Raw genomic sequence first — 3,686 nt, 5'->3', positions numbered from 1 at the left:
TAATATGGCATTAATAATCCTATGAGAGCATTATATTTGGAGAGGAAGCTCTGCAGAGAACGACATTCAGCTTTGTTTAAGTACATTTGAAGATCATTACTACATCACCATATGTGTCAGGCCAGGATATCAAAGTGTGACACTCACCTCTACATGCTAGGGAGCATCCACTGGGGGTCAGATTATCTTCCTCTTGACATTAAAACTGTAGTGCTGGGGAACTTGTCTAACATTTTTGTTTGGTTTTCCTTCTACAAGTCACCACCAATACGATAGCCAAAGAAACTGATGAAGATTTCTCTCCTCTCGTCATGCCAAGCATGAAGACCACACAGTAATTCCACAGATTCCTCAAGAAATACTACTTGCCAGCACTAAGTGGCAACTGCTCCAAATTTTTCCCTGGCCTGCTCTCACACACCATCCTTCCCTTGACTCAGGGAACATCTACAGTGACACAAATAAAACTTTCCCTTTAGCCAACCACATCATACTGTACTCAGAGGAATTGCCCAAGGACTGGTCTGCACAACTAAGCTGGAGGCAACTTGCACAAAACACATGTGGTGGATTTCTAACCACAGCTGAGATACTGGTCTCTTTATTAAATATTAAAGATAGTGCAGTGCACTTCCTTAACAAAAAGTTACACTGTATTTCATTAATCTTTTTCTGTTTCTGTTGCCATCAGTAGCATCTACCACTTCCTATTCTACTCTGGTTGATAAGTAATATTGTCTTCCTTCCATACCATTTGATCATTTTTGCTTGCAGCATCTTTAAGAGCACTCCAGATCTTTTGAAGGCTCCATTAATTCCCAAAGGTCCTATTTCATCCCAAGGTCCCTAATAGCAGCAAGCACATAGAACTGACTGGTACCTACAAATCTGCCAGAGGAGTCACAATAAAAATGTAGGGTGCATTTATTGCTTTTGTAATAAGGGTTGGTCCCTGGAGCACATTCTGAGCATTTGGATCTGAAGAATATGCTACAAGGATCACTGTTTCCCAGCAAAGTATCTTATGAAAAAATGAAGTATTTTAAAGCATTTGTTGTTTTCCACGTGTCTGTGATTCCACATGCCTCCAGGCTAAAGAAAGCCTGAAAGAATACTAAGTAGATGTCTAGATGGGATGTTAAAAATAAAACTATTCCAAACAGTGTGTTAATGTGCTACAATTTGCAGTCAGTTTCTAGAGAAAGATGCCTACCTGAAGTTTCTGTTTCAGAGCTCTCCCAGTTAAGATTTAATGATGAAAATTCCAGGACACCTCTATCAATGCCTGTTCCTAGTAAAGCTACTTGAATTTACATGGTCATTTAAAAGATGGGGAATCAGATCCCATTAGTATCCAACTGTCTCCACACTACTTTGTGCCTAAGGTAGAGAGGGAACTGGAGCTTCTTCCTGACACCTCTCCTGGTGAAGCATCCAGGATTTAAGAGTCTCTGTGGAAAGTGGAGTGTCATCCTGAATTAAGCTAATGCCAAGGACAGTCCAGTTAAACTGCTGAAAGTTTCCAGTATAAACTTGAATCAATAAGATTTTGGCATTAAGAACACCTCAACTGTAACGGGTGGCAGAAAGTTGGAAGTTTTAAAAAGTGAGACAAATTCTAGTGCTCAAGATTTTTTAAGCCAAGCCCTGTTCTCTGTCCACTTCATTTTCAAACTCCATAGCTAATAAAGTGCCTTTCATTTTGGCCGCTTTTGAGGTGTCCTGCAATCATGAAGTTATTAAACAAAAAAGTATCTAAGACAACTAGTTGCTAATGTTAAAATAGACAGTTTTCTGATTCTGAACACTGAGGCTTTTTAAACTGGCCAGCCACCCAGCCTGCCTGGACAGATGAAGTAATTTGACTCATGTTTCCCAGATATTCATGCATATTTCCTGAAGTCCACAGACACTTTTGTTCTCTAGCTACCTCAGCGTCACTCTTCATTCTTGCAATACTTCAGTTGTGAACCCATAGCTTTTGTTGTCCTCTTTGGTGCTGCATGGGAAAAAGAAAATCCATTGTACTTAAATTCTGCACAGCCTTATGATTTTTTTCCACCTTCCTGCATGTCTACAATGTGTATTGCACCAATAGTCACAGGATTTCCGTAACTTTCAGGTAGCATCTAAAGCAGACAATAAGAAAACAAGTTTGTCTTCCCACATTGATGATAAAATATGGCATTGGTTGATCTTGCACCTCAGGGGGAAAAGGGATATCAAAAGTCTTTGTAAATTGGGACTCCTGTCTCCACATCTCCTGGGACAAGTGTCATGAAGACTGAATACTACATGGAGGATAAAAGGAGTACCAAGTGTTAAGGTCTATGTAGTAGGAACATCCAGGATGTGACTTGCCACTCAAAAATTCATGCATACATGTGTCTTCAGCTTTCTGTGTGTCCTGACAGCTTGAAAAAGGAAACAAATCCTTTTCCTCATTGAGGTGGACCACACATGAATGCACAGTTAGAGCTACAAGGACTTCAATACAACAGCCTCAGACCTGGAATTCATTGTTTTGAGACATATCTCAATACTCGTCTATGTCAAGAGTGCCAGGTCTCACAGAACTGGATGAATTCTGAGTAACTGTGTTCATAGTCTTTAATCCTGCAGGACCTAGAGAAGCCAGTAGAAAGTAGTGGAATAGGTTTAGGAACATGTTTCCATATTCCTTATTTATTTTTTGGTTGATTGCATAAATTCAATGTTTGGAGTAGTCAAATGCCTGCCTAAAAGGATCCAGAGAAAGACATTCTTGCTGAGGACAAGCTAACACTTGCAGCTCTGTCAGTGTTACTGCTTTTTAGAAGCTTATGCCTAAGACACAGATACACCAAGCATTATCTGAAAAACAGAATAGTGTACGTCAAGGACTCAGAAGAAACTGTTAATTAATTCTCAGTAGAAGCTAAGGCTGATTAAGCTGCGGAAAAATTAAAGATCTTTCATGATTGTCAAGTTGTTCAAGACACGCATCAAGACCACCTACTCCTCAAAACTGTGTCACAACGTTATAGGCAGAGAGAGGTTTGACTTTGCTTTGAATGGTGCCTTCTGTCAGTGCACAGCTTTACACTTGACTCAATTCCTTACCAGCTCTCTCATTTTACCAGTTTCTCTGGTTCACCAAAACCCCTGCTTCATACGATAAGCGCCAACCTTACCAAGTGTAAAAGCCAAGTAGTCCTGACAAAATTACAGTATTCTTGCACAGATTCTCAGGTAAGTTTTCAACTAAGAACTCAGGGATAAATTAGAATATAACTTTATTTTACCAAGAAAAGGAGTTCCTGCTTATTTTACCAAGTAGTTCCTCCTTAGCACTGTCCAACTTCAGAAGACCAGAGCTCCAAAAAGTGCATTCCTCAACCACGGCAGTGTGACCACAGCAGTGTCTCTACTTGTCACCAGCTGTTAGGCTGTGGCACACAGCTACAATCCAGGTCCTGACTTTATTGAGATGGGCCACTAACTGTGTCTTTAGACAAAAAAATTAATGGGACACCTTTTCAGCAACAGCAGCAACATGATTCTTCACTAACTCTACTTGGTTTGATAGAACACTAGAATTCTTAGTGGCAAAAGAAATAACATGAAAGGGTTTGATATGTAGCAGCAGATTAGCCTAGGAGATGGAGGCTTGTGGTAATGTGAGATGTAGCTTTACAAAAAACTTC

The sequence above is a fragment of the Columba livia genome, chromosome 5 (genome assembly GCF_036013475.1).
Source record: "Columba livia isolate bColLiv1 breed racing homer chromosome 5, bColLiv1.pat.W.v2, whole genome shotgun sequence".
In the NCBI taxonomy this organism is placed as follows: domain Eukaryota; kingdom Metazoa; phylum Chordata; class Aves; order Columbiformes; family Columbidae; genus Columba; species Columba livia.
Note: the sequence above shows the minus strand (reverse complement) of the source record.